The sequence below is a fragment of the Salvelinus fontinalis genome, chromosome 29 (genome assembly GCF_029448725.1).
Source record: "Salvelinus fontinalis isolate EN_2023a chromosome 29, ASM2944872v1, whole genome shotgun sequence".
NCBI lineage: Eukaryota > Metazoa > Chordata > Actinopteri > Salmoniformes > Salmonidae > Salvelinus > Salvelinus fontinalis.
Genome location: NC_074693.1, coordinates 12,184,368 through 12,202,487, shown reverse-complemented (window position 1 = coordinate 12,202,487; position 18,120 = coordinate 12,184,368). Strand labels below are relative to the sequence as shown.

Here is an 18,120-nt window from a genome sequence, read left to right as displayed (position 1 = left end):
TCTCTCTCTCTCTGTCTCTCTGTCTCTCTCTCTCTCTGTCTCTGTCTCTGTCTCTCATCCCCCCTCTCTCTCTCTCTCTCTCTGTCTCTGTCTCTCACCTCTCCTCCCCACTCTCTCTGTGTCTCTGTCTCTCATCCTCCCTCTCTCTCTCTGTCTCTGTCTCTCACCTCTCCTCCCCACTCTCTCTCTCTGTCTCTGTCTCTCACCCCTCCTCCCCTCTCTCTGTGTGTCTGTCTCTCATCCCGCTCTCTCTCTCGCTCTGTCTTACTATTTATTTCTGTGAAATGTTATATTGCCTTAGGGCTCTATTCAATCCGTATCGTGGAAGTTCAGCGCTAAAGGAACTATTCCTGCGTTGGCGGAGACTGCATTCATGGTAAATGCTGCGTATGTCGTTTCAATCGGAAATTACCTTTGAATTTCTATCGTGCAATCTGTAACGCTCGTGATCCAGTTTGAGTAGAACTCTGCATTGACTGTGCAAGGCACAAGATCAAACAGATCTGGGAGATCGATTCAATCTTTTCACACTAAAATTACTGGTGTGATAACAACTTTTGTTCATTCATCTACCAATCCTTGAGGGTTCCTTATATAGTAGAGTTGACGTGAATCTCTCCCCACAATCATCATCATCGGGCCTTCTACAATCATCATCCTCATCATCATCATTCCTTCTATTTTAAAGGGCTCCAGGCTTTTAACAGATCAAGATATGTGGTTAGAATCTAGCTATGAGTCAACATGTTTTCCCACCAACACTCATGCAGAAATTAAATGAACATCTACATACACTTTTCTTTGGAAGAACCAGTGTGCATTTATGTAAATACCTCTTTTGAAGCTTTGTACTGTGTCTGCCAGGCAACCAGGTAACTTTGGAAAAACATTGTGGCTGTTATGAATTCCTTATCCTACTAAATCTATTCTCAAGTAAAAAACTTAATGTGAAGTGTTGTTGATTATGGTTATTCTAGAACACATGGTTATTCTAGAACACATGGTTATTCTAGAACACATGGTTATTCTAGAACACATGGTTATTCTAGAACACATGGTTATTCTAGAACACAATACAGTGTATTTCATTATTCAGTATAGTGGCTCAACTTGATCAAATGGTGAAGGGGCCAAATGTTCAATCCCAACCTATTTGTTGAGTTACAAAGTAGTTCAGCAGCAGTAGTCCTACGATGGTAAGTTATTCCATAGACCACTGCCCTGAGCCATGATAACACCTTGTCTGGACCAGTGAATTACCCCCACACATCAGCCGTTAGTTACCTCCACCACCCAGTAACTCTGGACATCAGACGTTAGTTACCTCCACCACCCAGTAACTCTGGACATCAGACGTTAGTTACCTCCACCACCCAGTAACTCTGGACATCAGACGTTAGTTACCTCCACCACCCAGTAACTCTGGACATCAGTAACTCTGGACATCAGACGTTAGTTACCTCTACCACCCAGTAACTCTGGACATCAGACGTTAGTTACCTCTACCACCCAGTAACTAGTTACCTCCACCACCCAGTAACTCTGGACATCAGACGTTAGTTACCTCTACCACCCAGTAACTCTGGACATCAGACGTTAGTTACCTCCACCACCCAGTAACTCTGGACATCAGTAACTCTGGACATCAGACGTTAGTTACCTCTACCACCCAGTAACTCTGGACATCAGACGTTAGTTACCTCCACCACCCAGTAACTCTGGACATCAGACGTTAGTTACCTCTACTACCCAGTAACTCTGGACATCAGACGTTAGTTACCTCTACTACCCAGTAACTCTGGACATCAGACGTTAGTTACCTCCACCACCCAGTAACTCTGGACATCAGACGTTAGTTACCTCTACCACCCAGTAACTAGTTACCTCTACCACCCAATAACTCTGGACATCAGACGTTAGTTACCTCCACCACCCAGTGCCACAGGCAGACCAATCACCTAAATGACAAGTCTTTTTTTTAAACCTTTATTTAACTGGGCAAGTCAGTTAAGAACAAATTCTTATTTTCAATGACGGCCTAGGAACAGTGGGTTAACTGCCTTGTTCAGGGGCAGAACGCCATATTTTTACCTTGTCAGCTCAGGGATTCGATCTTGCAACCTTTCGGTTACTTTCGGTTACGCTCTAACCACTAGGCTACCTGCCGCCCCAGTACATTCATTCTAATGTACTGGACAAGACTGGCTTAAGACAAGGCCATTTATAGCACGCACGCACCCACCCACACATACACACACACACACACACAAACACCTATCTATTGGTACAGCACTCTTTACAGTAACATCACAGTGCAGTCTCAGGTTATTCCAGGTTGAAGGAATGTGATGTATCAATAGGAACTCATCAACTCCTAGATGCTCATTTGTTTCAGGAATTATACAGGAATATGAATGGAGGAAAAAACTTTACGGCCAATGGGAAGACAGGGAAGTCTCCGTCATGGAAACTGACGAGTAGGCTTCCATCTGATGGGCTATCCGTCTGTCATAGGTAATAAAGTTGAAAGTTCAGACCATCAGCGTCTCTTACAGATTTCATAGGTTGGTAAAGCATGGCATTTGCAACACCAGGGATTGTGGGTTTCATTCCCACGCGGGACCAGTATGACCAATTTTATTTTTAAATGATGTATTCACTACTGTAAGTCGCTCTGGATAAGAGTGTCTGCTAGATGACATTTTTTTTTATTGATTTATTATGTAAAATACTAAAGTTAACACATCTCAGTGACATCCCCTACTGGGGCCACATGATACCACTCTGGGAAATATGTTTTTATGTCAGTAAACAGGGGTCAACTGGGGTAAACAGAAGGAGGGACAACTAAGCTACAAGCAAGTTTATGTAGAGACAAAGCAAGTTTATATAGAGAGTATTTGGAATTTAATTTGTATTTTTTAAACCAGGCATTTCCTCCACAAACAAGTTTATCTCAATTCCATGCACATTTCACAGCAATGACTTATCTCCCACGCAATGCAGACATACAAAACTACAGGAAATGACCTATAGTGAATGGAAATAGTCCCAAATAGTGCACGATATGCAAAATGTTCCCACATTGGAACACACCCTAAGCCCAGACCGTTCTGGAAGCTGTGTTAAGTCAATAACACAAACCATGATGACACTTAGCACACAGGATTAACAGTAAGTTATCAGTAAGTCAACGGGTAACACTTTTGTGAATAATCCTTTATCACTGATTAGACATGTTACAAATACATTTTTAACGTGTTATAAATGATAAAACATCTTATGTAAGACTTTAAGAGTTGTAAAAACTAACTAAAGTTGCACATGAATTCAGCTAACATCAGTCAACACTGACAGGACAGAACATAAATTTACCCAAGGTGCTCTGAGTTGACCCCTTCTGAAATGTTTGTTCTTCTTATTTTCCTCCTTTATGCTTGAAGGATTTTGCAGATCCAGCAAAACGAGAGTGACAAGCACTGTTCTTCATCCATAGTGTCTCTCATGGGAATCCCCCCCAAAAAAACAGACGTGCAATATGGTGAACTCTGTCAGTGTCAGTAGCCGGCTAGTTAACTTTACTCACATCTATTCCACTCGGGAGCTTTGCAGGAGAGTACTAAGAGACTCCTAGCTCCCTGAGGAACTCCACGGTCCCCTCCCACTTCTCACCCCCTTCCTCCATCCCTCCCTCTGTCCCTCACACCCACACACACACACACGGGTGCCTGTGCACAGATTGCGGGCTGGTTCTTTCATGTTAGCCTTCTGGGCTGGGGCCAGAGAAGTGCTCAGGGCGTGTATTGAAACAATAGTTGTTGGTGTGCCTGTCCTGTTTGGATAGTCTAACTCGCAGGTTTGAGAAATTAAATCCTGGCTTGCTCTGGTCAGCAAATAGCCTAAAACACCATCAAGCAACATTATGGACGAAACATTAAAAGGCTGTTGGTGCATGATTATACACTGATCAAATTAAGATCCTAATGAACTACGTGTAGGAGAGATTCATCTATTAAACACTGAGCGACAGTTAATAAGACCAAAACAGTAGCTCTCCGTTAGCTGTAATGCCAAAAGGTAATGATCTATTGTTGGCTGTAGTTCTGTAGTGTTGTAGTGCTGTAGTGCTGTAGTGTTGTAGTGTTGTAGTGCTGTAGTGTTGTAGTTCTGTAGTGCTGTAGTGCTGTAGTGTTGTAGTGCTGTAGTGTTGTAGTGTTGTAGTGCTGTAGTGTTGTAGTGCTGTAGTGTTGTAGTGCTGTATTGTTGTAGTGTTGTAGTGCTGTAGTGCTGTAGTGCTGTAGTGTTGTAGTGCTGTAGTGTTGTAGTGCTGTAGTGTTGTAGTGTTGTAGTGCTGTAGTGTTGTAGTGCTGTAGTGTTGTAGTGCTGTAGTGTTGTAGTGCTGTAGTGTTGTAGTGCTGTAGTGTTGTAGTGTTGTAGTGTTGTAGTGCTGTAGTGTTGTAGTGTTGTAGTGCTGTAGTGTTGTAGTGCTGTAGTGTTGTAGTGCTGTAGTGTTGTAGTGCTGTAGTGTTGCTGTAGTGCTGTAGTGCTGTAGTGTTGTAGTGCTGTAGTGTTGTAGTGCTGTAGTGTTGTAGTGTTGTAGTGTTGTAGTGTTGTAGTGTTGTAGTGCTGTAGTGTTGCTGTAGTGCTGTAGTGTTGTAGTGTTGTAGTGCTGTAGTGCTGTAGTGTTGTAGTGCTGTAGTGTTGTAGTGTTGTAGTGCTGTAGTGTTGCTGTAGTGCTGTAGTGTTGTAGTGTTGTAGTGCTGTAGTGCTGTAGTGTAGTGTTGTAGTGTTGTAGTGTTGTAGTGCTGTAGTGCTGTAGTGTAGTGTTGTAGTGCTGTAGTGTTGCTGTAGTGTTGTAGTGCTGTAGTGCTGTAGTGTTGTAGTGCTGTAGTGCTGTAGTGTTGTAGTGCTGTAGTGTTGTAGTGCTGTAGTGTTGTAGTGTTGCTGTAGTGTTGTAGTGCTGTAGTGTTGTAGTGTAGTGTTGTAGTGCTGTAGTGTTGTAGTGTTGTAGTGCTGTAGTGTTGTAGTGCTGTAGTGCTGTAGTGCTGTAGTGCTGTAGTGTTGTAGTGCTGTAGTGTTGTAGTGTTGTAGTGCTGTAGTGTTGTAGTGCTGTAGTGCTGTAGTGCTGTAGTGTTGTAGTGCTGTAGTGCTGTAGTGTTGTAGTGCTGTAGTGCTGTAGTGCTGTAGTGCTGTAGTGCTGTAGTGCTGTAGTGTTGTAGTGCTGTAGTGTTGTAGTGCTGTAGTGCTGTAGTGTTGTAGTGTTGTAGTGTTGTAGTGTTGTAGTGCTGTAGTGCTGTAGTGCTGTAGTGCTGTAGTGTTGTAGTGTTGTAGTGGTGTAGTGCTGTAGTGTTGTAGTGCTGTAGTGCTGTAGTGTTGTAGTGTTGTAGTGTAGTGTTGTAGTGTTGTAGTGCTGTAGTGTTGTAGTGCTGTAGTGCTGTAGTGTTGTAGTGCTGTAGTGTTGTAGTGCTGTAGTGTTGTAGTGCTGTAGTGCTGTAGTGCTGTAGTGTTGTAGTGCTGTAGTGTTGTAGTGTTGTAGTGGTGTAGTGCTGTGGTGTAGTGCTGTAGTGTAGTAGTGCTGTAGTGTTGTAGTGTTGTAGTGTTGTAGTGTAGTGTTGTAGTGCTGTGGTGTAGTGCTGTAGTGTTGTAGTGCTGTAGTGCTGTAGTGCTGTAGTGTTGTAGTGCTGTATTGTTGTAGTGTTGTAGTGCTGTAGTGCTGTAGTGCTGTAGTGTTGTAGTGTTGTAGTGCTGTAGTGTTGTAGTGCTGTAGTGCTGTAGTGTTGTAGTGCTGTAGTGCTGTAGTGTTGTAGTGTTGTAGTGCTGTAGTGTTGTAGTGCTGTAGTGTTGTAGTGTTGTAGTGCTGTAGTGTTGTAGTGCTGTAGTGCTGTAGTGTTGTAGTGCTGTAGTGTTGTAGTGCTGTAGTGCTGTAGTGCTGTAGTGTAGTGTTGTAGTGCTGTGGTGTTGTAGTGTTGTAGTGCTGTAGTGTTGTAGTGTTGTAGTGCTGTAGTGTTGTAGTGCTGTAGTGCTGTAGTGCTGTAGTGTTGTAGTGCTGTAGTGTTGTAGTGTTGTAGTGCTGTAGTGCTGTAGTGCTGTAGTGCTGTAGTGCTGTAGTGCTGTAGTGCTGTAGTGTTGTAGTGCTGTAGTGTTGTAGTGCTGTAGTGTTGTAGTGTTGTAGTGCTGTAGTGTTGTAGTGTTGTAGTGCTGTAGTGTTGTAGTGTTGTAGTGTTGTAGTGTAGTGTTGTAGTGCTGTAGTGTTGTAGTGCTGTAGTGTTGTAGTGCTGTAGTGCTGTAGTGTTGTAGTGTTGTAGTGTAGTGTTGTAGTGCTGTAGTGTTGTAGTGCTGTAGTGTTGTAGTGTTGTAGTGTAGTGTTGTAGTGTTGTAGTGCTGTAGTGGTGTAGTGCTGTAGTGCTGTAGTGCTGTAGTGCTGTAGTGTTGTAGTGTTGTAGTGCTGTAGTGTTGTAGTGTAGTGTTGTAGTGCTGTAGTGTTGTAGTGCTGTAGTTTTGTAGTGTTGTAGTGTTGTAGTGCTGTAGTGCTGTAGTGCTGTAGTGCTGTAGTCTAGTGCTGTAGTGCTGTAGTGCTGTAGTGCTGTAGTGTTGTAGTGTAGTGTTGTAGTGCTGTAGTGTTGTAGTGCTGTAGTGCTGTAGTGCTGTAGTGGTGTAGTGCTGTAGTGCTGTAGTGCTGTAGTGTTGTAGTGCTGTAGTGCTGTAGTGCTGTAGTGTTGTAGTGCTGTAGTGCTGTAGTGCTGTAGTGTTGTAGTGTTGTAGTGTTGTAGCGCTGTAGTGTTGTAGTGCTGTAGTGCTGTAGTGCTGTAGTGTTGTAGTGTTGTAGTGCTGTAGTGTTGTAGTGTTGTAGTGCTGTAGTGTTGTAGTGTTGTAGCGCTGTAGTGTTGTAGCGCTGTAGTGCTGTAGTGTTGTAGTGCTGTAGTGCTGTAGTGCTGTAGTGTTGTAGTGTTGTAGTGCTGTAGTGTTGTAGTGTTGTAGTGCTGTAGTGTTGTAGAGTTGTAGTGTAGTGTTGTAGTGCTGTAGTGTTGTAGTGTTGTAGTGTAGTGCTGTAGTGCTGTAGTGCTGTAGTGCTGTAGTGTTGTAGTGCTGTAGTGTTGTAGTGCTGTAGTGCTGTAGTGCTGTAGTGTTGTAGTGTTGTAGTGCTGTAGTGTTGTAGTGCTGTAGTGTTGTAGTGCTGTAGTGTTGTAGTGCTGTAGTGTTGTAGTGTTGTAGTGCTGTAGTGTTGTAGTGCTGTAGTGCTGTAGTGTTGTAGTGCTGTAGTGTTGTAGTGTTGTAGTGTAGTGCTGTAGTGCTGTAGTGCTGTAGTGTTGTAGTGCTGTAGTGCTGTAGTGTTGTAGTGCTGTAGTGTTGTAGTGCTGTAGTGTTGTAGTGTAGTGCTGTAGTGCTGTAGTGTTGTAGTGCTGTAGTGGTGTAGTGCTGTAGTGCTGTAGTGCTGTAGTGTTGTAGTGTTGTAGTGTAGTGCTGTAGTGCTGTAGTGCTGTAGTGCTGTAGTGTTGTAGTGTTGTAGTGTAGTGTTGTAGTGCTGTAGTGTTGTAGTGCTGTAGTGCTGTAGTTCTGTAGTGTTGTAGTGTTGTAGTGTTGTAGTGTTGTAGTGCTGTAGTGCTGTAATGCTGTAGTGTTGTAGTGCTGTAGTGCTGTAGTTCTGTAGTGTTGTAGTGCTGTAGTGCTGTAATGCTGTAGTGTTGTAGTGTTGTAGTGTTGTAGTGCTGTAGTGTTGTAGTGCTGTAGTGTTGTAGTGTTGTAGTGCTGTAGTGTTGTAGTGCTGTAGTGTTGTAGTGCTGTAGTGCTGTAGTGTTGTAGTGTTGTAGTGTTGTAGTGTTGTAGTGTTGTAGTGTTGTAGTGCTGTAATGCTGTAGTGTTGTAGTGCTGTAGTGTTGTAGTGCTGTAGTGTTGTAGTGCTGTAGTGTTGTAGTGCTGTAGTGTTGTAGTGTTGTAGTGTTGTAGTGCTGTAGTGTTGTAATGCTGTAGTGTTGTAGTGCTGTAGTGTTGTAGTGTTGTAGTGCTGTAATGCTGTAGTGTTGTAGTGCTGTAGTGTTGTAGTGCTGTAGTGCTGTAGTTCTGTAGTGTTGTAGTGCTGTAGTGTTGTAGTGCTGTAGTGTTGTAGTGTTGTAGTGTTGTAGTGTTGTAGTGTTGTAGTGTTGTAGTGCTGTAGTGCTGTAGTGTTGTAGTGTTGTAGTGTTGTAGTGCTGTAGTGCTGTAGTGCTGTAGTGTTGTAGTGCTGTAGTGCTGTAGTGCTGTAGTGCTGTAGTGCTGTAGTGCTGTAGTGCTGTAGTGCTGTAGTGTTGTAGTGTTGTAGTGCTGTAGTGCTGTAGTGCTGTAGTGTTGTAGTGTTGTAGTGTTGTAGTGCTGTAGTGCTGTAGTGTTGTAGTGCTGTAGTGCTGTAGTGTTGTAGTGTTGTAGTGTTGTAGTGTTGTAGTGTTGTAGTGCTGTAGTGCTGTAGTGCTGTAGTGCTGTAGTGCTGTAGTGCTGTAGTGCTGTAGTGTTGTAGTGTTGTAGTGCTGTAGTGCTGTAGTGTTGTAGTGTTGTAGTGTTGTAGTGTTGTAGTGCTGTAGTGTTGTAGTGTTGTAGTGCTGTAGTGTTGTAGTGCTTTCGTGTTGCTGTAGTGCTGTAGTGTTGTAGTGCTGTAGTGCTGTAGTGTTGCTGTAGTGCTGTAGTGCTGTAGTGCTGTAGTGCTGTAGTGTTGTAGTGGTGTAGTGCTGTAGTGCTGTAGTGTTGTAGTGTTGTAGTGCTGTAGTGTTGTAGTGCTGTAGTGCTGTAGTGCTGTAGTGTTGTAGTGTTGTAGTGTTGTAGTGCTGTAGTGTTGTAGTGCTGTAGTGTTGTAGTGCTGTAGTGTTGTAGTGCTGTAGTGCTGTAGTGCTGTAGTGTTGTAGTGTTGTAGTGTTGTAGTGCTGTAGTGCTGTAGTGCTGTAGTGTTGTAGTGTTGTAGTGTTGTAGTGCTGTAGTGCTGTAGTGTTGTAGTGCTGCTGCTTACACCCTCAGGTCATCAGACTCTGTCTTATTGTTCTCTTAACAGTGGTTCACCGCACATGCTCAATACAACTCTCAGCAAATTATCTGAGGGTGTCTAATGAGGTGAACTCACCAGAGCTAAAGGAGATTTTTGATTCTCTCAGGGAGGGGAGCGCCTCAAAAGATTAGAAAGACGTTAGGGCCTGTCCTCAGTCTTCACCGTGGGTTTAGTGGTACTGTGAGGTGTTAACACAGGTTCAGGATACAGTGAGCAACAGAATCCTGTCGATTTACACTGTACCTCTCCTTCTAACCCAAGGAGCAGTGGTGCAGACTGACGATGAAAAGAGAACTCTTTCTAAAGTCAATACTTTATCGCTAGAACACCTCAGGACACAAACACCGAAGTGAGAAAGTCAGAACAGAACAGCCTACTTGGTCCCTCGTCAGTTCCTCCGGGCATTGTGATTCACGTAAACAGGCCACGAGGACAGTGCCAGGACCTGATATTTCCAGGGGCACAGTGAACACATGGGCGTCAGGGGGAAGAGAGGGAGTCTGTTGGGTATGGCCTACAAAGACAACAGAAGGTGGGCACTGCGCCAGCAGCAGCAGGGGAACCTGTCAGAATACCTTTAGGATGAGGATGAAGAGTAACACACAACATCAGTGAAGAAACAACCTGGCATTGCAAAGATATACATTTCGTAATGTTTTTTGATTTGAGTAGCATTTAATTGTTTATTCAGGATTTAGTTTAGTAGTCAACCAAAGCAATAGAAGCAGGACCGGTTTGTGAAGTCCTGATTCATGAACTGTCGGGCCAGACTGGATAATCTGCAGGGTGGAATTTTCTCAAGCCTACAGAAATGGTTTTATATAGAAAAAAATAAAAATAAACATATTTCAAGTCAAATGAAACCAAACACAGATACTTAACACAGTTGTATTGATGTATATACAGACAGTATGGTAATTATTGAAATATTTTTCCATAGGTTCTTCTATCTGTCTCTTAAAACTATAAAATAGGTAGGAAACAAGTCAATATAATCCCATAAAGATGTTATCAGGTAGGTCAGGTCACATATCTGACACATTGGGACCATTCCCCTCTAACCTCTAGACATAGAGTCAGGTAATGGGCAGTGAGGCAGTGAAAGGCATTTTGTCAACAGTCAGATAGTAGAATCTATTGACCATACTCTTAAACACGTGAATGATGGATGGATGAAGGTCTCTCTGTTTAACCCCAGTCAGTCATACAACATAAATACTACTTTAACTTTTGTTTAGTTTGTCTGTCAGTACATTCACTTATTTTCCCTCTTCCTTACCCCCTTCCTTACCCCCTTCCTTACCCCCTTCCTTACCCACATGGTAAATAGAACTGTGGGTCACATAGGACAGGGGCTGGGGGACATAGTGATGTAGCTAGAAAATTCAGAGAGAGGAGAAGATACAACGTTGAAATGGAACTGATTCCAAATGCTGAATTCTGAATTCCACATTGTAAATTCTAAAATCCAGTATTACAACACTGCACTCTTTATGAATTTGTTGATTTGGATTTGTGTGACTCCACATCAATGAATGCTGTAATAAGCCTGTGGTTTGAAACATGTACTAATATTACAGTAACTACAGACTGAAAAAACGGACTGAAATGCAACCCGCCCGCTCGCCCCTGCTAACAGATAAGGATCCCTCCTGCAATCCCTTGTTTGTCCTCTCCTTGCCCCACAAAGATAGAAGATAGACGACAGTTGATCTTTCTCGAGTATGTTGGGCTGGTTGAGACACACACACACACACACACACACACACACACACACACACACACACACACACACACACACACACACACACACACACACACACACACACACACACACACACACACACACACACACACACACACACACACACACACACACACACACACACACACACACTGTCTCTGTCTGTGTGGAGTATTTACTTGGTGGTGGCAGTCAGTCAGATACCAATGCATTTAGGAAGACTGTTAGAGGTGTTAGCTTGTTAGGGTGACTGAACACAGTTTCGGTTACACCGTTATTACAGATGTAGGGTCTTAATTTGATCACCCCAGGAAATTTCACCCTACACAGTAGGAAATGCAAACTTGTCGTGTATTCAAGGTTAAAAAAGGCTTCCAAAGTTTGTAATTTCCAATTTAAAAATGTCAGACTTGATTTGCCCTAACAAAACATTTATCAATCCCAATAAAAATGGCCATTAATTTTAATCCACATAATAATTCAAATTTCCTTTTGCTGCAAGAATTTCCTGCTGTGAGAAACTGGTGAAATTACAGACAGAAGTTGTCAGATTGGCTGTACCGACTGTACCGACTGTACCGGCTGTCCCGACTGTACCGACTGTCCCGGTTGTACCGGTTGTACCGACTGTACCGACTGTACCGGCTGTACCGACTGTCCCGACTGTCCCGACTGTACCGACTGTCCCGACTGTCCCGACTGTACCGACTGTACCGACTGTACCGACTGTACCGGCTGTCCCGACTGTACCGACTGTACCGACTGTCCCGACTGTCCCGACTGTCCCGGTTGTACCGGCTGTACCGACTGTACCGACTGTCCCGATTTACCGGCTATACCGGCTGTCCCGACTGTACAGACTGTCCCGACTGTCCCGACTGTCCCGACTGTCCCAGCTGTACCGACTGTACCGACTGTCCCAGCTGTACCAACTGTCCCGACTGTCCCGACTGTACCGACTGTCCCGTCTGTCCCGACTGTCCCGACTGTCCCGATTTACCGGCTATACCGGCTGTCCCGACTGTACCGACTGTCCCAGCTGTACCGACTGTGCCGACTGTCCCGACTGTCCCGACTGTCCCAGCTGTCCCGACTGTCCCGACTGTCCCGACTGTCCCAGCTGTCCCGACTGTCCCGACTGTCCCGACTGTCCCGACTGTCCCGACTGTCCCAGCTGTACCGACTGTCCCGACTGTACCGGTTGTACCGACTGTACCGACTGTCCCGACTGTCCCGGTTGTACCGACTGTCCCGACTGTCCCGACTGTCCCAGCTGTACCGACTGTCCCGACTGTACCGGTTGTACCGACTGTACCGACTGTCCCGACTGTCCCGGTTGTACCGACTGTACCGACTGTACCGACTGTACCGACTGTACCGACTGTACCGACTGTACCAGCTGTCCCGACTGTACCGACTGTCCCGACTGTCCCGACTGTCCCGACTGTCATGACTGCCTCGACTGTCCCAGCTGTACCGACTGTCCCGACTGCCCCGACTGTCCCAGCTGTACCGACTGTCCCGACTGTCCCGACTGTCCCGACTGTCCCAGCTGTACCGACTGTCCCGACTGCCCCGACTGTCCCGACTGTCCCGACTGTACCAGCTGTACCGACTGTACCGACTGTCCCAGCTGTCCCGACTGTCCCGACTGTCCCGACTGTACCGACTGTACCGACTGTACCGACTGTCCCGACTGTCCCAGCTGTCCCGACTGTCCCAGCTGTCCCGACTGTCCCAGCTGTCCCGACTGTCCCGACTGTCCCGACTGTACCGACTGTCCCGACTGTCCCAGCTGTCCCGACTGTCCCGACTGTCCCGACTGTCCCCACTGTCCCCACTGTCCCGACTGTACCGACTGTCCCAGCTGTCCCGACTGTCCCGACTGTCCCAGCTGTCCCGACTGTCCCGACTGTACCAGCTGTCCCGGTTGTACCGACTGTACCGACTTCAGACGAGTGAAGCAAAATGGAGAACACCATCGTGAGAGTCTCTCCTTTCCATAGAGGGGTCACAATAGTTCGTAGGCTGCTACAGACGATTTTGTGAAAATAACGATTTTCAGGATGTCTCATGGTCTGACAAACACCGCTATAGCTGTCACCTTTCACCGCACATGCAGAAGTGCAACACTTGTGCATGTGGTGAATTCAGACGCATCCAATGCAAAGATATCTCTAGCTTAAACTGACAGATTTATATGGGGATTTAAGTATTTTTTTCACTGGGGCGCTGACATCAACTCTAGTGAGTTTTAAGACAGATAGCCTTGGCAGCTTGATCTCACGAGCTTACATCTAGTACAGGTATTTCAATCAAAAGAGATCAATCTTAAGAGATCAAACTGGCTCATAAGGCTATGGATATATAGTGCATTCGGAAAGTATTCAGACCCCTTGACTTTTTCCACATGTTGTTACGTGACAGCCTTATTCTAAAATGGATTAAATAGTTTTTTCCACCTCATCAATCTACACACAATACCTCATAATGACAAAGCAAGAACAGTTTAGACATTTCAGCAAATGTATTAAAAATAAATAACTGAAATATTACATTTACATAAGTATTTAGATCCTTTACTCTGTACTTTGTTGAAGTACCTTTGGAAGCGATTACAGCCTCGAGTCTTCTTGGGTATGACGCTACAAGCTTGGCACACCTGTATTTGGGGAGTTTCTCCCATTCTTCTCTGCAGAACCTCTTAAGACGCTCCCCAGGCTGGTTGGGGAGCGTCGCTGCACAGCTCTTTTCAGGTCTCTCCAGAGATATTCGATCGGGTTCAAGCAGTGGCTGGTTCACTCAAGGACATTCAGAGACTCGTCCCGAAAGCAGTCCTGCATTGTCTTGGCTGTATGCTTAGTGTTGTTGTCCTGTTGGAAGGTGAACGTTTGCCCAGTCTTAGGTCCTGAGCGCTCTGGTGCAGATTTTCATGGATCTGGTTTTCATCAAGGATGTTCTCTGTACTTTGCTCCGTTCATCTTTGCCTTGATCCTGACTAGTCTCCCAGTTCCCACTGCATGATGCTGCCACCACCATGCCTCACTGTAGGGATGGTGGTGGCAGCATCATGCAGTGGGAACTGGGATGGTGCCAGGTTTATTCCAGATGTGATTCTTGGCATTCAGGCCAAAGAGTTGAATCTTGGTTTCATCAGACCAGAGAATCTTGTTTTTCATGGTCGGAGAGTCTTTATGTTCCTTTTGGCAAACTCCAACCAGGCTGTCATGTGCCTTTTACTGAGGAGTGGTTTCCATCTGGCCACTCTACCATAAAGGCCTGATTGGTGGAGTGCTGCAGAGATGGTTGTCCTTCCACAGAGGAACACTAGGGGTTTTGGTCAACCATAGGGTTCTTGGTCACCTCCCTGACAAAGACCCTTCTCCCCTGATTGCTCAGTTTGGCCGGGCAGCCAGCTCTAGGTAGAGTCTTGGTGGTTCCAAACTTCTTTCTTTTAAGAATGATGGAATATAACATATACTGTTTACAGGAAACTCCCTCTACATCCTTAGATGAAGCTATGTGGAAATAGGAATTGGTTGGTGAAATCATTTTCTGTCATGGACAAAGGAACTCAAAAGGTGTGATATGAACTAACAAAAATGTCTATTTGAATGTGCAAATAGTCAGGAATGATTCGCAAGGAAGGTGGATCTTCTTGAATATGAAAGTAGACGAAAAATAGATTTGGCTCATCAGGATGATCCATACTTCTTTGAAAATATTTAAACCAATTTATTGAACTTACAGGCAACAAATTATCAAATCGATATGGTAGGAGACTATAACACAGTGTTAAGTACGTCAATGGACCGTAAAGGTAATCACTCTACAAACTATCATCGCTGTGCCCGTAAGGAAATCACAAATATTATGGACATGTTAGAAGTAGGGGATATTTGTAGACTAAAAAGACCCGACCTAGTGAGATATACATGGAGGAGACTTAATCAAGCTAGTCGTCTTGACTACTTTCTTGTCTCTTTCTCTCTTGCATCAAAGGTTAAAAAAGTTTTAATAGGAGACAGAATGCGATCGGATCATCATCTAATTGGCCTTCACATAACTCTTATAGATTTTCCACGTGGACGGGAAATTTGGAAATGTAATCAAAGTTTACTGGAGAACAACTTATTTTTAACTAAAACAAAATATTACTGAATTTTTCCAGTATAATACAGGTTCAGCAAATCCCCTTATTGTTTGGGATACCTTTAAATGTACCTCCAGAGGTCATTCAATTCAATATTCATCAGTAATAAAAAGCCGTTTCTGGCTAAATGATACTTTTTCAAAATATCTCTCTTTTTCAAACAAGCATTGTAGAGCTGGCTACAATTTCAAGTTCATCCCCCTGAAAAGATACAACAAATATTACGGCTGGTTGATAAAATACCTGTATTTACAGGAAAGATGTTTGAAAATTGTATTTTGTTTTTAATTATATTGTTAATTGGAATGGTAGAGTTATGTCTTTCATTGAGTTATTAGAATTGTAGGGGAAGGTCTGCTCAATCCAAGAGTACAACCAATTGATTATAGCATTACACCAAAAATGGAGGCTGCAGGTGGCAGCGGGAGGAGGTAGGGAACTGGTCTGTCTGCCCAATATAAAGCATCAAAACTGGCGGAGGAATAATAATAGCATAAATAGGAAAGTATACCATTTTCATTTGAGGACCAGGATGTTGACAACTGTGCCATACATATTGCAAACGGATTGGGAAGATATTTCTGATGTACCGATTCCACGGTACAGGGTGTTTGAGTTGATATATAAAACAACCCAAGATTCAAGACTTCATGCTTTTCAGCTGAAATTATTATATAGAATTCTTGCCACGAACAAAATGTTGAATATTTGGGGCATAAATCATCGAAGCTCTGCAGATTTTTTTGTGAGGATACAGAATCAATAAACCATTTATTTTTGTATTTCACTCAGGTAGCCTGTTTCTGGTCTCAGGTTCAGGAATGGCTGAGAATGTATAACATTGATCTAAAATTGACCCTAGAAATAGTACTGTTAGGAGATCTGGGAGAGACCGGATCAGTCAATTACTAATATACTAATAGTCTTAGTAAAAGTATTTATCTTCAACTCGCAATCTGTGGATTCTATTCGATTAGATAGATCGAAATTGTACATTAAACATCACAGCATAGTTGAAAGATATGTGTTGCATAGAAATCCCAAGAGGTGCCCAGCAGAGATAGATGGGATGGGCTGAGGGAAGCTGAGGGTTGGGATGGGATGGGCTGAGGGAAGCTGAGGGTTGGGATGGGATGGGCTGAGGGAAGCTGAGGGTTGGGATGGGCTGAGGGAAGCTGAGGGTTGGGATGGGATGGGCTGAGGGAAGCTGAGGGTTGGGATGTGGAATTGGAAACAAGTAGGAGTGGAGTTGCTCTGCGGGAGATAGAATGATGGTCAAAGATAAAAGTTTAAAAAATAAAACATAATAAAAAGTATGTTTGAATGACACTGAGGGGCCAGTGTTTTTATAGCTAATGCCGGTTTGCCTGAGGCTGATGCCGTGCAGGTGTTTGTACACATGTATATACACACACTCTCATTCAAATGCACACATACACGGATACACACACACATGTAAATAGTGCCAAATGTAGCAGCGTGATATTGTTCCCCTAGATTACGCACCAAGTTGCACACGAGGACCAATTCAAATAGGCCAGGTCAAGAGGGGATGTTAATAATAATAATAATAATAATAATAATAATAATTTAGTGTGTTTTTTACATTTAATTACAGCTCCATAGCTCATGTTATTTTTTGGTGTACAAACACTTTTTCATATCAATATTGTACATACATGTGATGGTAAAAGTTTTGTATATTTTGGTTTGGCCCATCGCGGGTTATCTGTATTTCTGTACCCCCTTATTGTTCTCTTTTGCCTGACCTTCGGCTAGCAAGGTATGTTGTCCTTGGCTCCGAAATTGTTCAATATAAAACCGTGGTAATGTTACACAATGTGCTGTTATGCAACCATAAGTTTGTTACAATGTGGACAATATAAAGATTTCATGTTAACAAGTTTCACCGAGCTCGCTAACTAGGGTATCTATTGTTACTTGTCAGTACTTGGTTACGGTGTTTGAGTGAGTGTCCATGTGCTTGCGCAGGTGCCTGAGAGCTAGGACTGCACCAAGGGTTAACATAATGTGTGTTGTCTATTCGTGTGCAGGTATGTCTTTTATTTTGTTCTGTATCATTTGATTTGTATTGTATGGTGTGCTGTTGTGCATCGAATGTGTGCACGCAGCACCTGTTATTTCCTTTTGACGCTCTTTTGTCTGACCTTCGGCTAGCAAAGTGCCTGAGAGCTGTGACTGCGCCAAGGGCTAACATATTGGGTGTTGTTTCTTTGTGTGCAGGGCAAATAAAAAATAATTCAACCAGCAGACCTCCAGTTGTGGCAGTGTCCTAAAAATACACCACGCAGAACGAACCACGCTACACAGACATGCACTCAAACATAGACAATTGGCCTTGCTGTTATATTTTAGTTGTCCTTTGTTTTTTGCATTGTTGTTCGCTGTTTTCCTTTTTTCTTTTTTCTCTTTAGTTCATTTTCTTGGTTGTTGGTGCATTGTGGGGGTTCATGGGGGTGGGGAATGAAATTATTTTGTATTTTGTATTATTTTGGTATTTTTTCTTGGGGGGGGGTGTGCTGTGGGAGGGGTCTCGGATGGTTGAGTGGCAGCTCTTAGGGAACTGTGGGGGGATCTTGGAGGGTTTGGATCCCCGTTTTTTGGCCTTGTGGGAGATCTGTTGACGTGCCCTTGAGCAGGACGTTGACCCCTGGATGCTTCTGTGTGTCGCTCTGAATGGGAGTCTGTTGGATGACTGGTGTGGTCCAGTTGTTGAGTGGCCTCACTGCAGGTATATTGTTTGTTTTGGATATTTAGTCAAATACAAATTTTAATTAAAAAAAATTATAATAATGATAGAGGCCACTGTGTTCTTGGGGACCTTAAAATCTGCAGATGTGTTTTGGTAACCTTCCCCAAATCTGTGCCTCAACACTATCCTGTCTCAGAGCTCTACGGACAATTCCTTCGACCTCATGGCTTGATTTTTGCTCTGACATGCACTGTCAACTGTGGGACCTTATATAGACAGGAGTGTTAATTTCTAAATCATGTCAAATCAATTTAATTTACCACAGGTGGACTCCAATCAAGTTGTAGAAACATCTCAAGGATGATCAATGAAAACAGAATCCACCTGAGCTCAAAAACTGTTTTTGCTTTGTCATACTGGGGTATTGTGAGTAGACTGCTGAAGATTTTTATTTATTTTATCCATTTTAGAATTAGGCTGTAATTTTGCAAAATGTGGAAAAA

At 43.8% G+C, this 18,120-nt stretch overlaps 1 protein-coding gene across 1 annotated transcript in view; it reads right to left on the bottom strand.

Moving 5' to 3' along the window:
• The window catches only part of fat2 (FAT atypical cadherin 2), an 80,480-nt gene extending 76,843 nt beyond the window's left edge, over positions 1 to 3,637 (bottom strand). The window contains exon 1 of the mRNA XM_055888275.1: positions 3,376 to 3,637. The gene's annotated coding sequence lies outside the window, so the exon portion shown is untranslated. The remainder of the gene's footprint in view (positions 1 to 3,375) is intronic.
• Positions 3,638 to 18,120: the final 14,483 nt, after the last annotated feature.